The sequence below is a fragment of the Malus domestica genome, chromosome 14 (genome assembly GCF_042453785.1).
Source record: "Malus domestica chromosome 14, GDT2T_hap1".
Lineage (NCBI taxonomy): Eukaryota > Viridiplantae > Streptophyta > Magnoliopsida > Rosales > Rosaceae > Malus > Malus domestica.
The window spans coordinates 8,436,460-8,453,772 of NC_091674.1; positions in this window are offsets into that span (position 1 = coordinate 8,436,460).

Sequence of the window (17,313 nt, forward strand, 5' to 3'; positions counted from 1 at the left end):
GTGGTACAAATGTGTTAGCCACGTTAGCTCTTAATGGATCAATGGATGGAAAATGTAACGGAGGTACTATATTGAAATAAAATAGTAGGTGAGGTATGAAAGTGAAATGTTTTAAAGATGTTGTATGAGGTTGTAATAGACTTCAAACATGATGGGGTATTATGTAATTTACCCAAAAAAGTATGATTAGAATAAGAAGTAATATTGAATATAAATTAAAAATATTAATATTAGATTGAAGTACTATAATTAGAATTAGAAAAAATATAGCAGTACTTACATTTTTCCAATTCTTCACATGTCAAGCATGTAGAAAATACCAAAAATATCTATATATATTGGTATGTATGGCATACCGCCGGTAAACAAAATCCAATACCAAAGCAATACCATTAATTGTCGGTTCAGTATAATGTCATCCGATTATGAAAAAAAATGCCAAAACTATATCATACCATTATGAACCTACCAGTATGGCTCGGTCTGTAAATCGGTTTATGGCAAAATTTCCCACCCCTATTGAAAATTGCTAAAGCAATTGTGAAACATAAGGTTGCGCGGTTGGACTGCATCCCGCCCTTCAAAATGCACAGTAATTGGGGGAGGGATGTGGCCTGGGCACCCAACTTGGGACTGCCAAAGTCCACAATCGTGAGTGCTTCATAGGATGGAATAGTGGTGATTTGGACTATGGCCAAGAAAGGCGAGCAATGAGAGGGCAAGGTTTTCAAGGATTTTTAACACCGTCGAAATTTGCTGGCGGTGGCTTATGGAAATAACAATGTAACATTGCGGAAAGAATCGGTCGATAGTGAGTGGCAACAAGCAAGCACAGTCGATCGTATGTGTTTTTACTCCTGATGTATCTGTTTCTGATTTACTTTTTTGTTTTGTTTTTTTTATTTCTTGGTGAAATGGTAATGGTGCTTGTGTTGCTGGGTGGGCGTTGTGTTAGATGAGACTTGATATATTAAGATTATACACCAAGTCCATAAGATGAGATCGTTCAAGCAATTAAACCACAACCGATTTGTTTAATTAAGAACAACAGAAATACAAACTGACCTGTAGATGAGAAGGATGATGCAGAAGCCATTCGATCTTGAAAACACAAAAACTTCTCCTCTCTGGCAAGATCTCAATACTCAATCAAATAATAGGTATATGATTCTCAAAAGAGTTCGTACTTGTGAGAGCAGCAGCCCATGCTATTTATACTAACAATTAGATTGCCCTATTACAATCCTATCAGGAATACCAAACTGTAATCCCTTTCCAAGTATGAGTTCTATACTCCGAGCAAATTGAATTCTATAATGACTAAAACAACTCCAACACTTTGTGCAGACTTCTTCGTACTAATTCAATTCACTTAATGATTATCACAAGTCTTATAAGAATCACACTCATACTCTAACACGTTGTACATAGAGAAGAAAGTTGAAAAGAGTTCTTGGAGAGGAGGGCTAACAACAATGATCGGGGATAAAAACATTGCAATATAGAAGATATAGTTTTGTAATAATTTAGATAAGAAGGGACAATTTAGTATTTTCATGTTAGGTTTTGGTTAGAATAATGAAAATCATAATAGCTGATTAAAATTCTATACATGATATAAATTTGGACTATTTTTCCAAATATCCCAAGTTTATACAAGGGGCAAGGGGTGGAGAGATTCACTTTCCCTCTATTTTCTCATGACCCATGAAATCATTTCACGAGTGTGGACTTGCCGAACATGGGAAAGTTGTGATATCATGTCTTTAAATTTATTATTTATTTGTTTTGCAATTTTGAGAATAGTGATTCAAAGGTCATATTTGGTCATTTGAAATTTCACTTTGGTGTGTGCTCAAAATAGATGGATGGAGCTCATAAACATGGTGGGGGTATACTTAGGACCTTAACTTGAGACAGTAGCCATGGCCGTTGATTAGGGCTCATAAACATAATGAGGGGTACTTGGTGTTCTTGTATCGAGGCAGTTGTTGTGACCATTGAGTATGTTGGATTGGTGGCCAAATTGTAGTGGGCCACTTATTCACCCAATAGCCCATTGAGTGGGTTTTTTATTTGGCCCATGTGAAAGCCACAGGGTGACTTCTAGGCCTCGTTTGGCACACCGTATAGAGCACTGGATAGGACTAACTATATGGAGCCGGTTGTTTGGTGCCCTCCCGTATTGAATAGTCACCGGATTAATTTAGTCAGTCTGCCAATTTAATAGGGTATACACCTGCATAATAAACCTTTTCCAAAAGGAGTGGATTATTAGTCCAGTTCCCTTCCCTCTCTCTCGCACTTCGTTCTCCACGACACCTCCTCTCGCCGTTGTCGTTCTCCCCGTCGTCGTTCTTGTCGGCACCGTCAACGCCTACGGCCGCCACGTCTTCCTCTGCTACAAGAGCCCCGAGGCTTGGCCGTCGCGCGTCGAAGGCTCTAAGTCCTGGGCGTCGCATGTCTTCCTCTGGGCTTCTTCTGCAACTAGGGAGGGATTCTTGACTGAAATTGCAGCGGAAGAAGAAGAAGGGAGAGAGCGGGACGGAGTTTGGTGGGTGCGGCAGAGAGAACTGGGGAACAAAAGAAATGATTTCATTTCTTCTGCAACTGGGTCTTGCAAAGAAACATGGTGTATTTGCAGAGGTTCTTGACTGAAATTGCAAGGGAAGAAGAAGAAGGGAGAAAGAGGGAGGGAGTCCCAGGGTGAGGCGGAGAGATGGGGAACAAAAATGATGATTTTTTTTTTAATTTTATTTTAAGTTTGATTTAAATAAAGGAAGATTTTGTTTGAATTCCTCATATCCGGTATAATACCAAACACATTATAAATAATACGATTATTAGTCCGATACTGCACCAAACGCCCGACTAATTTAGTCAGTACTATCCAGTGGCTATTTATCCTATCTGACAGAAATAGTCAGTACAGTCCGAGCTGTCAAATGAGGCCCTAGGGTTTCAATTGGCAGCAATTGCTACCTTTTGGTTGTAGAAGCATAGCAGCAGAGAAAAATAGAAAAAAAAGGGTGTCGCAGCCCCAATTTGAAGAGAAGAAGAAAGTGCTCCTCTCATTTTGGTTAGCACTTATTCAACTAAAGTTGTATTTGTTGTAATAGCTTTGAGCTTTGTATAAATAAGAAATTAATCACTATATTTCTTTCTCTATTTGTTTCTTTGGTTCTTTGGTGTGTGTGAGCTATTGTGTGTATGGGATTTTGGGTTGTGAGATTGCCAATATTTTGTAAACTCTCATTTGTTTGATAGTGGATTGTTGGGTGAGCTCCTACTGCTCCGAGGATGTACTCCAGTTACACTGATTGTTGAGGAACCTCGTTAAAATCTTGGTGTCTTTTATATTTTGTTCTTGCATTCAATTTGATATATTTCCTATGGGTTAGCTTGAGTTGGTTCTAATTGGTTTGATGTTATCCTAGCACAAGAATTGGTCTCAAAGCACTGGTTGCTCTTGGGTACCGTCTAGTTGCTAAAGATGTTAGACGAGCAAGATGAGAATCATTTTGGAAGCAGCTCTGGGTTTGCAAGAACTACGGTGCAAAATGCGAAGTTTGAAGTGAAAAAATTTGATGGCACAAACAACTTCGGGATGTGGCAATGTGAGGTCAATGATGTGTTGGCTCAACAAGATCTACTTGCTGTTGTGGGAGAAATGAAATTTGTGGGCTTGCTCTACAATTCGGTTGTGCCTTGCAAAAATTCAGAAGTATTTTGTGATGCGGAAGACATTGGCAAATGTGTTGTGGCAAAAATTAGAAGACAAATACATGACGAAGAGTGCAGAGAACCGGCTACACTTGAAGAAAAAGCTCTACCGCTTCCAATACAAAGAATGTACAAAAATGATTAGACACCTTGACGCTTTTAATAAGTTGATTGCCGATTTTATGAATTTAGATGAAAATATTAAGGATGAAGATAAGGCCTTAATATTGTTAAATTCCGTGCCGGACTCTTATTAGCATTTTGTTACCACTGTTATGCATGGTAAGGAAACTATAAAATTTGAAGATGTGTCAAATGCCTTGATGAATTATGAGATGAGGCATAGAGATAAGAACCATGATAATACCTCTGAAGCTTTATTTGTTAGAGGTAGATCATCGGAGAGGAGATCCTTCTCTAGTAAGAAAAAATCACAGTCTCGACCTAGATGAAATTCTAAAGGTAGAAAAAAACTTGGAAATGGATGAATGTGTTTTTTGTCATATTAAGGGCCATTGGAAGAAAGATTGTCCTAGGTTAAAGACCAAAAGCAAAATGAGTTCTGAAGCTAATGTTGTTGAGCTTGAAATTGATTTTTTTGATTTTGCTTTAATTGCTTCCTCATCATTTGATTGTGCTACTAAGTGGGTGTTGGATATGGGTTATACTCATCATATGACTCCTCATAAGGATTGGTTTTCAAGCTTGAAAGAGTTTGATGGTGGTGTCGTTTTCATGGGAGATGACAATCCTTGCATAACAAAAGAGATCGATACAGTTCATTTGAAGTTGCATGATGGCATGGTTAAAGAGTTGACATGTATCAAATTTGAAAAAAAATCTTATTTCTTTGGGCACTTTAGAATCCAAAGGCTTCAGGTTTCATTCAAATGGGCAGACATTAAAAGTTACTTATGGTGCACTTGTTGTGATGAAATCTTCTCGATGTGGTCATCATTTGTATTTATTGCAAGGAAGCACTGTAACAGGTGAAATGTCTGTAGTCTAAAAAAATATGGGCACATCTGATTCAGATACTACTAAACTGTGGCATATGAGATTAGGCCATGTCGGTGAGAGAGCTTTACAAGGGCTTGTGAAACAAGGTCTTCTAAACGATGCCACGACTTGTAAGCTTGATTTTTGCGAGCATTGTGTCTTGAGGTAGTAAACTAGAGTGAAGTTTGGTACTGCAATACATTAGACGAAGGACATTCTTGATTATGTGCATTCAGATGTTTGGAGTCCTACAAAGACTCATTCTTTGAGTGGTAGACATTGGTTTGTGACATTTGTTGATGATTATTCAAGGTCTTAGGTCTATACTATGAAGCACAAGAGTGAGGTATTGAGCATTTTCTTGGGTTGGAAGAAAATGGTTGAGAACCAGACTGGGAGGAAGATTTAAATTTTGCGATCAGATAATGGTGGAGAATACACATTCGATCCTTTCTTTAAAGTTTGCAAAGAGGAAGGGATTGTGAGCCATTTCAGTGTTTGGGGAACTCCATAACAAAATGGAGTTGCAGAAAGATTGAAAATCGAACCTTGCTTGAGAAGGTTAGATGTATGTTGTCTCAATCGGGTTTGAGCAAGTCATTTTGGGGCAGAGGTTGTTACTTATGCATGTCACATCATCAACTGGTTACCCTCAGTTGCTGTTCAGGGTAAGACACCAATGAAGGTATAGACTGGAAAACCTTCTATTGATTATGATTATATTCGTATTTTTGGTTCACCTGCTTATTTTCATGTAACTGAAAATAAACTTGATCCTAGAGCCAAAAAGGCTATCTTTCTTGCTTTTAGTAATGGTGTCAAAGGTTACAGGTTGTGCCCAGAGATGAAGAAACTTGTAATCAGCAGAGATGTGACATTTGACAAAAAAAGTATGTTCAGAGACTCTGAGAAGAATGTGAAAGATGTTCAATAGGTAGAGCTTAAAAAAAATTCCTCTAATACTTTAAATCCTATTTTCGCTGATGTCAAAGCCATTACAAGTGAAGAAGTGGGAGACCAAGAGGTTGTTGAAGAAGTTGAACTTGAAGATTCTATTCTAGATGATGAGCAAGTTTCACCTCAAGAGACTATTGCCAAGAACAGAGGAAAGATAAATATTACCAAGCCAACTCGGTATAGTGATTATGTTTCTTTTGCTCTTCCTATTATCACTAATGAGATTCCATCCAATTTTGAGGAAGCTATTGAGAGTGAAGAAGTGGTGCAATGCCATGGGTGATAAGATGAATTCTCTTTTGAAGAACAAGACTTGAGAGTTAGCTAAATTGCCTAAGGGTAAGAAAGTTATCGTTTGCAAATGAGTGTATGCCAAGAAGGAAGGTGTTGATGAGAAAAGCAATGTGAGATTCAAAACAAGATTAGTTGCTTAAGGGTATGCACAAAAGGAGGGCATTGACTACAATGAAATCTTTTCTTCGGTTGTGAAGCACTCTTCAATTCGCATTATGTTAGCTCTTGTTGCACAATATGATCTTGAGCTTGTGCAACTTGATGTGAAGATGGCTTTCCTACATGGTGATTTGAATGAAGAGATCTATATGTGTCAACCAAATGGGTATAAAGTGAAAAGGAAGGAGAATTTGTTTTGCAAGTTGAAGAAATCACTTTATGGCTTGAAGCAATCTCCAAGACAATGGTATTTGAGGTTTGATAAATTTATGAGAGACCAAAATTATCCTAGAAGTCAATATGATCATTGTGTGTACTTCAAGAAGTTACAAGCTAGGTCTTTCATTTATTTGTTGATATATGTTGATGATATGTTGATTGCCTTAAAGAATGTCGAAGAGATTGAGGAATTGAAGAAGCAAATGAAAAATGAGTTCAAGATGAAGGATCTTGGTGAAACAAAGAAAATCCTTGGCATGGAGATCACTAGAGATAAACAGAAGGGTTTGGTATGCTTGAATCAAAGACAATACCTTGAGAATTTGATTTGGAAGTTTGGAGTTCATGATTCAACCAAACCAGTTAGTACCCCTTTGGCTCCTCATTTTAAATTGAGTTCTCTACAATGTCCTAAAATTGATCAAGATAAGCTGCAAATGAAAAATATACTATATGCAAATTTGGTTGGTAGTTTGATGTATGCAATGGTATGCTCTAGACCGAATATTGCTCATGTAGTTGGTATGGTGAGCCAATATATGCATAATCCTGATAAAGAGCATTGATATGCAGCTAAGTGTATATTGAGGCATCTTCATGGTACACGAGATGTTGATTTATGCTTTGAGAATGATGACTATGGTATTGGCAACTTTGCAGTTAGTTATGTTGATTCTAATTATGCAGGTGACTTAGATAGAAGGAAGTCTACTACAGGTTATGTATTTACTATGGCTAAAGGGCCAGTTTGTTGGAGGTCCATTTTGCAATCCTCTGTTGCCTTGTCTACTACATAAGCTTAATATATGGTAGTTGTTTAAGCTATAAAGGAGGTCATTTGGATACATGGACTGATTAGAGATTTGAGGGTTGATCAAAAGCAAGTGGAGGTGCATTGTGATAGTCAAAGTGTCATTTATTTGGCTAAGTATCAGGTTCATCATGCGAGAACCAAGCACATAGATGTGTGTTATCACTTTATTCGTGAAGTTTTTGGTGAAGGGGATATCATTCTACAGAAGATTCCAACTAAAACCAGCCCCGCTGATATGTTGACTAAAGTTGTTGGTATAGCCAAGTTTGTTCATTGCTTGAACTTGGCTCACATTTTGCCTATATAAAGAAGGCGTTAAGCAGTAGGAGTTTTTTTTTTTTAGCATTTGGCTCGGCATGAGTTGTTCTCTTGCTAGTATATGGGAGTGGTTTTTTATGTTGATTGTTGATTATGTTGGTTTGGCTCGTCATGGCGCTTTCGGAATTGGCCAAGGTGGAGATTGTTGGATTGGTGGCCAAATTGTAGTGGGCCACCTATTCACTCAATAGCCCATTAAGTGAGGTTTTTATTTGGCCCATGTGAGATACTCTTATGTTGTTGAACTATTATGTTGATACTCTTATGTTGTTGAACTATTGATTTTAGTCATGTCTCTGGTTCCAGGTGTGATAAAAGCCAACCTTTCCCATCCTCAAGCTCTCTTTCCTACATATTACGTTAATTGTCAAGGTGGTCTTTTCACTCTTTTGTATTCAAGTTTGAATTTGGGACGTATCGGTGACACTACTTTTTTTTACACAACTTTTGACATAAGTTTTTATGGGACCCACATCGTAATGTATTGCAATGATCCGAACCTTCTAATTTTTAGGCCTTTCCTTAAAGATCTTGTATACCAAAAATCATCCAAATCTAAAATTATATGACTGTTGCATTAAGAGTTTAGGGTTTCATTGTAAAACCGTATTTATCTATTTTCTTCACTACAAATGAATGTCTTAATAGATTTGGATTTGTTTAATTTTTTTAAGGATGATCTATAAATGATGTTCTAAAAGATAAAATGTAATACCCTGGAAAATTTAAAATATATGAAAAATTTATTGATAAGTGAAAAAAAAACGAAAATGCCCCTCGTTGATTAAATGTAATTTTACGAAGACGTATTTTATCCTCGTATATTTTATCATATTTCTTGACATATCGGGATAGAGGATGATTCCACAAGCGCGTAAGCGAAAACCATTCGTGAAACAGAGTTATAATGAAGAAGTTATTAACGATCAAACACCTAATCAACCTCCCCTCTATCATTTCCAGCCCAAATTTGATGAAAATTGGCTTGGAATTTATGAAAACCGCATCGATGGGTGCGGCGGCCCATGCCTTCGATCCATCATTTTTGAATCGTTTTCATTCGATCACCACCAACTATAGCATCCTCTTGATCCAAAAAACAAAGCCCAAGCCTTGGTTGGGGCGGCGGAGCACCGGAGGTGGCAGATCGAGGCCACCCAAATTCTAAGGTTCTGGCGGTTCGTGGCCAAATTCAGGTATTTTCAGGCCGAATTGGACCTCGGCCCAGGTAGGAAAAATGTTCCTCTCCTTGAGTAGTACATTTTTACAAAATTTGGTAATTTTTGGAAATAGTTAAATTTTCCGACGAGTCAGGCCAGTGAGCCAACGCTACTATTTTATGTGTATTTCGATATTCCAATTACGTATTTGGCATCCATTTGAGGTATTTCGATTATTAACACGAATGATGATATTTCGGTTAATTGAGTATTTTTTAAAATGGATTTAGAAATTGAATTTGTGAACTACGAATGGCTTAATCCCTTCATAGGGTACGTAGGCAGTCTAACGAGAATGTTAGATGCAGCCATAAAATAACCCAAATTTTAATATTGTGCTTGATTTTTTTTTTTTTGGAAAGAGATTTATTATGGTTAATAGCATAAAGATTAACCATGATATTTATTTTGGCCTATCACTGGATTTAGCTTCCAAATAAGAATTTTGGGTCGTTACAAAAGTGGTATCAGAGCGAATGATCCTGCTCTACAATATGCAACATTCTCGAGTTCTTGTTGGTGTGAAATATGATTAGCATTGAGATTGCATTATTTCAAATTCCTATGCATAAGGGGCATTTATGAGAAATGCATATATATTGTGAATCTCTCAATGGCAAGAGAGTGAATGTATGTATGTACTCGTGTTCTTGATGGTGTGAAAAATGATTGCAATGATATTCCATTATTTCATAAGTTCTATGAATAATGAGGCATTTATGTGAAATGCATATATGTATTGTGGATTACTCACGTGTGTGGTTGTGAGTATAGGTTCCTGTGGATTGTAAATGTAGGTTCTATAGATGATTTTGATGACCTGAGAGTTAAAGGGACTGTGAGGTTCCCCTGGGTTTCGATCCCTTAAACCTTCAGAGGGTGTTATGCGGACATGCTACTCTTGCGGGATAGTCTATGTGGTATAGATGTTGGAAAATGGACACTCCTGGATTGAGAGGCACTAGGAGTGAGGGGCACCACACACTGCCTTGGGTTTCGATCCCCTAAACCTCTGGAGGCCTACACGGCCGGACTTGTACCATATCTCGTGGGGAGGGTACTTGGTTTTAGGGTGTAGGATTAAATGGACACTTTTGTTACCCTACTTCATGATGTGGTGGTTAGATTGAAGTGAGGGTAATGGGCTGCGCGACCGGTCATCAAGTTGGATTATGTTGGCACACGAATTTTGAAGGTGAATCGTGGTGACGACTATGTATAGCCAATGATGGCAAGTGATTTTACCAGTGATTGTGATTAGAAATTCTAATGATTTTGGCTGGAATTTCTGATATTTGATTTGCCAATTTTAATGGTTTGACTTGAAATGTGATATTCACTTAGCCACTGATGATTATGGCTTGGTATTTTGGTATTTATCTGGCCGATGATGGCTACGGCTTGAACTTATGATATTTGTTTTGCCACTGATGAAAATGGCAAAAATTTTCTGATGTTGATTTCGCCAGTGATTGTGGCTAGAAATTTTGAGGAAGAATCGTGATAACAGCTGTATATAGCCAATAATGGTAAGTGGTTTTACCAATAGTAGATGTGGTTTGATATTATGGTATTTATTTAGCCGATGAGAATTATGGCTTGATGTTTGGTATTATTTTTGCCAATGTGTATGGCTCGAATTCCTGATATTATTCTACCAATGAGGGTGTAGGAAATCTAAGTATCAATGATTACCTCGTTGAATTATTTATTTTTGGAGCTTGAATAAAATCGTAGACTGAGGTTATCATTTTATTCACGATAAATGGAATGGTGGAATTAGTTTTCATTCCTTTTTTGTTATTCGAGGGTAGAAATCTCGAGGACGAGATTTATTTTAATGGGGTTGAATGTAATACTTTGGAAAATTTAAAATATATGAAAAATTTATTGATAAGTGGAATAAAAAAATGAAAATGCCCCTCGTTGATTAAACGTAATTTTACAAGGATGTATTTTATCCTTGTATATTTTATCGTATTTCTTGACATATCTAGATAAAGGACAATTCCACGAGCGTGTAGGCGAAAACCGTTCGTGAAACAGAGTCATAACGAAGAAGTTATTAACGATCGAAGTCGAGGACAAAATAGATATTTTCCCATTAATTTCGAAGGCTCCAGAAAATCTGGAGCAATGGGAGTGCCACGTGTGTGGCAGAGATGAAGAGGGAAGGAGAGAAAGGAGAGAAATGAGAGATAAGGGGATTGGGGCTGCCAATCAAGAAGAAGAGAAGGGAAGGGAAATGAGAAAAAGAAAATGAGGGAATCAGATCCCTTTGAGGACCCGTGACCCGACCCGCGTCGACAACAATTTCCGACAGGTTTTCCGCCCATTTTTCCGGCGATTCACGGCCTACTACTTCTATCAAACACCTAATCAACCTCCCCTCCATGATTTCCAGCCCAAATTTGATGAAAATTGGCTTGGAATTTGTGAAAACCGCACCGGTTGGTGTGGCGGCCCATGCCTTCGATCCATCATTTTTGAAATGTTTTCATTCGATGACCACCACCTATAACATCCTTTTGAGCCTAGGAAGAAAGCCCAAGCCTTGGTTGGGGCAGTGGAGCACCGGAGGTGATGGATCGAGACCACCCAAATTATAGGGTTCTTGCAGTTTGTGGTCAAATTCAGGTATTTTCAGGCCGAATTGGACCTCAGCTCAGGTAGGAAAAATGTTCATCTCCTTGAGTAGTACATTCCTGCAAAATTTGGTAATTTTTGGAAATAATTAAATTTTCTAGCGAGTCAGGCCAATGAGCCTACGCTACCATTTTATGTGTATTTCGATATTCCAATTATGTATTTGGCATCCATTTGAGGTATTTCGATTATTAACACAAATGATGATATTTTAGTTAATTAAGTATTTTCAGAAATGGATTTAGAAATTGAATTTGTGAACTACGAAGGTTAGATGCAGACATAAAATAACCAAATTTTAATATTGTGCTTGATCTTTTTTGGAAAGAGATTTATTATGGTTAATAGCGTATAAATTAACCATGATATTTATTTTGGCCTATCACCGGATTTAGCTTCCAAATATGAATTTTGGGTCGTTACATAAACAGTTGGATCGTTAAAATAAATAACAAAGTTGGCACCACAAAAACTTGTATCAAAAGTTGTTTAAAAAAATAGTGACACGAATCCGTGCCATATTATATTAATTAGTTTAGAACATTATATTCTCACATAAAAAGAAGATTTACAATATAAAAGCACTAGAGGTCGTTTCAATTTCTTATTTTGTGTCCAATAACGCACCGACCAGACCGTCGTGATGTAATGCTTCACAGCATATCCTCTTCATTTGCTCTATCGTGTCGTACAACTGCTCTGGCATATTAACTTACAAAATGGAAATATGAAGAAATAATTAATATTTTATTAAATTAGTCAAAGTATGTTATATTATTTATTTTATTGTAATATAAGCGATATGTGAATTGTCGTGGTGATTATAGCCTTCCTCTTTAATTTAAATGTTTCATACAAACTGTCTCCTTCCATTACTGCATAGTAGGGTAATTATTGCATGTACTAATGAAATATAAGTGATATTACAATTTTAATTTACAAAAAAAAAAAAAAAAAGTTTACATCCGAGACGTAATGAGTAAAAGAGAAAAATCATATTCACTAGAAACATTAAAAGATCCACCACTTGCAAAGTCAATTGTTTTCAGGTAAAAAATGGAAATGATAGGTAGATCATATTTTTTGTACTATATTTGTGTACCATTTGATGTGGCAAGTGATGAGTACATACCACATCATTCAATGTATCTATCTCATTGGATGCTGATCATATGCAAGGGCGAAGCCAATAAAGGCTCAAGGTAGTCGATCAGCTGACACTTCTCAAGTTAACAGGTTGTATATTTGCATATCTACAAATTTAATTTTGTATATAACATTCTCAAGACATGACCCTTCTCACTGATTGGACCTTCAATAATACAAAATCTGACATTTACTACTTATCAAATATGCAAATTTTGAGTCTTTGATTGACCCGTATGTTTCTAGAGCTCATATGATATAAAAATTGTAATACGGATGCTATATATGATAATAGTACGTTGTGGTTGAAATAAATTTTCATACAAGTGAAATTTACTAACCTACACGAAGAGATGCACTATTGTTATGGCACCTAATGGGAGACAATCAACTTGGCAAATCTGAGAATTTTGTGCTATAAATTTTTTAACTTCGTCACCAACAGTATTTATCACTTACTATATAAGATGGTAGCTTAATACAATATAAATAACTGGTCTATCTAGCATCACTTACTACATAAGATGTTATAGTGGCAATTTCGTGTGTGCACAAGCTTGTGTGAAGTTATAAATTTCTACATTGAGACCTCCCACGCGGAGGAAGCAATGGATGTGGACCGATGATACACAAAGAGTGATACAATTGTGCGGAGGTTTCCGCTGGGTAGAACTAGAAAGAGAGATTTTGTGAAGGGTGATCGAAGAGAGGATACAATCAGTTTGTCTAAGGCCTTTTAATTTTGACTTTGTATTCAATTTGCACGAATATGAGGATGATGTATATTTGTGATGCTAAATAGGTAGTTCATTGTGATTTCTTGTAAAAGTCTATGTATATTTGTTAAATCATGGTCCTTTTTTAGACTCATTAAAACAATATATTATTGTTATTAGGCCTAATGAGATAGGTTTGAGGAGAGCCCACTAGAGGATAGGAAAGATCAAGACATTGAGCTTACAAGCTAGGCCACGGAACTCAGTAGACAGAGCACTACCACATCAATGAAGAAGACAACCGCTATCAAATGACAGCTCTTGGTCTTGGATTGTAGACCAACAAGAAGGAACCAGCATAGAACCTATAGTACTTTTCGACCACTCAAGACAATTGGCAAGCTTGACAACTTTCAGGCACGAAACTCCAAGAACAGGTCTACATAGAGGTCACTCCGAACCACATGTTGGCCATCGACGAAAAAGAAGTCTATTAAAGGGCGTAAAAGTTGTTAAGCCTAACGCTCATTAAAGTGCTTTCTAACTACTTGTGGGCGAGCGTTGTGCTCGGTACGTGTCGATTCGAAAAGACTAGTGGATTGTAGTATTAAGTGGTTTTTTTTTTTTTTTTGTCAAAGCCTAAGGTATCCCTCACCTCGATGGATAGGACTAACACCAAGTGCCGCTTTGAAAGACTAAAGCAATTTTTAGCTCATTCCTGACCATAGTCAAATGACACACGTTCTCTCAAAGTTTTCAACTAGAGTTTCATTCGCGTAGTATCAAGTAGTTTTTCAATGCTTGTATTAAAAGAGCTTCCAACAAAAAATTTGTTTGGGCTGAAATAGTTTTTACATAAACTATCCAAATTGTTGGGTTTTTCCAACCCATATAATGGGTTGTCCTAAGGCTATTGGGAAATATAGTCTTAGATGATTAAATTGTTTATGCAATTGGAGTTGGTTTCTCAATTGGAGAAGGATTCTAATTAGGGTTTGAAATCCTTATAAAAGAAGACATTTGTTAGTCTATATAAAGGGGCTACTGTACTAGTTTTGGTGAGGGCAAAGTGTGTTCGAGAGAAAAGAAAAGAGATAAAAGTGTATTTCTTGTTCTTTCAGGCTTTTTTGTCAAGTTTTAATCTTAGAGGCTTGGCAACATTATGTGTTGTACTCATTACTCATATAGTGAAAGATTGTTATTGCTGCCCCATGAATGTATGCATATGTAGCTGAACCATGTTAACTCTTGGTGTTGTTTATCTTAGTTATTTTGTTTTCGATTTCTCAAATTTTGTTATGTTTTTTCCATTCCTAAACACGATATTCACAACACAAATAGGCTCTAAATTGTGTACTATCCAAAGAAATGTAATTCATTAATTAAAAAGAATTCTTTGAACATTGTCGAGGTCCTATTACCCCACCAAACAAAAGCCTCCTTTCCTTCTTTGAGTGCCATGCATGTTCAAAGCAGCATGGTTGAAATTGGAGAGTGGACCCTTTGAATAAAACCAAAGCCTAATGCATGAAGAATTGAAGATAAACGAGCTTTTGGTATGAATTTGTAGCATCCAAGCAAAGTCATGTCTATTGTTATATCTCACATTAACCGTTTTTATAAGAAAATAAGAGTTTAAATATTCTAACTTCACTCTAACTAATACTAAGGTTTTTTGTGAAAAAATCTCACACCTGACAGGCAGTTCATGTGGTAATTATCAAGTTTGGGACAATATCGGTGTTGTTGGAAGTGGGCATTTGCCCGGTCTCTCTGATAATTCTACAATGTAAATTAACATTTAAGATGACACAATGTCACACATTGTGGGGAATTTGGATTTGGAAGATTATGAACAAGTTTTGCTTAGTCTTTATAAATAGGGTTAATTTTATTTTCACTAAATACCAAACGTAGTTAAATACCAAAATACCATTGGAGTCTTCACCTAATTTTTTTTAATCAAACGATATATTTACACAAAATGATGTAGTATAGATCTAAACCATCTAATGAGTTAGTTATAATAATTGGTATTGAATTCGCCATCAACAAAAGCTAAACTTAAGATTTTTCACGAGTGAAGTGGAAAAAAATACCATAAATCTGCAGTTATTTTAAATGAAAATTGTAGAACAGCCATGTAGTTCAAAACTTCTCTAAAGTTGATGGGCTCGACCTGTGTGATTTTATTTGGAATAACTGTTAAATATCCATTAAAAATTTTACTTGGACGAAGTATTTATGTTTACTGAGACCTACTACCTTGGGCACATCTAAAATCTTAAATGATAGTAGTTAAACTTAATCGTATATATAGAACAACAATACCTACATATACATGTTTTTTATTTGGCTCCCTCATATACATGTTAATATCAAAAACAACAAATTGCACCAACTCGTGACAATGTTGACCAGAAGATAAACAATTTTATGTTTAGGAGGACTTTATGGTGTGGTGGTCACATTGTGATGTGTTGGTATTAATTCACGAAGTGATTGATATATATATATATATATATATATATATATCCAGGCTGTATTGTATTAATACAATCTATTTTTATGGTATATTATTTGGCAAATAACTAGAGAGAATAAAATGTGAACTATGCTTAAAGTTAACATGTATTAATGTTATCATTGTCATGTTAGGTAAAATCATTGTCCGTGTAGTTAGAGAATCGGTACACAAAGAAAGGTGGTTCAAAAAAGTCTAGCTTCTAAGCAAAATCTTGTATTGACTTTTGTTTTCTGAACTGTTTTTGTACCGACTGAATTAAATTTGACCCACACAACACAAATGATCAAAGATTCCAATTCATAACTAAAATAAGTTCTATAATTTCAATTTTTTTTTTGTAAGATATTCATGATGGAAATAATACGTATACGAGGATAGTGTGCGTTTATGTGGTTTCGTTAAAATTTTATTGTAGTTTTTAACTAGGTAAAAAGAAAAAGAGTCGCACACCAAATTATCATTACAAGTTATACTATCCTATAAAGGGAGATAACAATCAAGTCAATTAACTCTTCAAACCAAAACCATTTTGCGATCCAACAAATTCCTGAATCGAGCAAAATCTACTCGGACACACAAAAACTCAATTTAGCAATTTAGCGGCCCCGCGGGGGAAGGGGGTGGGGGGCATATTATATGTAGAGTTTCATGATGGTCTATAGAGTCATGAATATATAGACTCATGAATATATGGATGTTAAGACAGTTTATAAAATATATGTGGATTTTAGAAGAGTTTGTGAAACTTTTGTTATCGATTTTAATAGAACTATGCGGATTGACATTTTAGTGACCAATTCATTATTATCCACTTTTATTTTTAAATTTTCATCATTTGAAATTGTGATTATGACCATGACAAAGTGATTGTATGAGGTGGTGGTGACAAGATGGGGTGGAAATGCCATGTGGTGATTGTCACAAGATGGTGGTAGTAAAGGTAGGTGGCAGGCATATTAATAGTAGGGGTGGTGATACTAGTGGCGCCATGGTGTTAGGGTTGGATGGTTGTGATGATGGTGGTAGAGGTGGCAGTCATGGTGATGATGGTGGTAAAGGTAGCATTTATGGTTGGGGGTGGCTACCTTAAGGCGGTCATAGGAGGTTATGGCAATGGTGGAGGCGAGGATGGTAGCGATAGGCAAAGTGTATAAGATTGTGGTAATAGAGGTGGTGGTCATTGTTGTGGTACGATAAAAACGTGGTTGTATGGGTATTGGAATGATCATGGTAAGATGGTGGTGCCGACATGATAGTCGAAGTGGTAGTCATTGCATTATAGTGGGTGATGGAGTATATCATAATAAGTGGAAGAAATGATATTCATCAAAATATTTGGGAGAGAAGTTGAATTTGCCATAACAATAAAATTACCATAAAACACTCAAAGTCCATCAAAATTTGTAACTTTTTAAAATTCATTGAAACCAATAACTACACATGAATTTTTATAAACTCACATAAAGTCATAAGTGAATACTACAAAATTTTCATAGATTTTTTACAAAAAGTAATAATTTGAGAGTTTATGAAAGTCCATCAAACTCTATACAACATAGCCTATTAGTTTAAAAG